This window comes from Plasmopara halstedii (assembly GCF_900000015.1).
Source record: "Plasmopara halstedii genome assembly, contig: Scaffold_444, whole genome shotgun sequence".
NCBI classification, from domain to species: domain Eukaryota; phylum Oomycota; class Peronosporomycetes; order Peronosporales; family Peronosporaceae; genus Plasmopara; species Plasmopara halstedii.
Window position 1 is genome coordinate 271,787 of NW_020187364.1, and position 249 is coordinate 272,035.

Sequence of the window (249 nt, forward strand, 5' to 3'; positions counted from 1 at the left end):
CGTTGCGTCCCAGCGTTCGTCCCAGTGTTACCTCCACTGGTGGCATCCGCACCAGGCCCAGCAACACCATTGATAATAGCCATACAATCAGCCTGGAAGTGACCGATCCCATTCCACCGGTGACAAGTCTTGTTCTTCCTGCCACGCGTCGGTTTTCGCTGACCATCACCGTGCTGCTTATTCTTGCTCCTATTTTGCCCATTTTGTTGCTGATGACGAGCACCTGTGCTGCCTCCTTGCTGCTGCCGT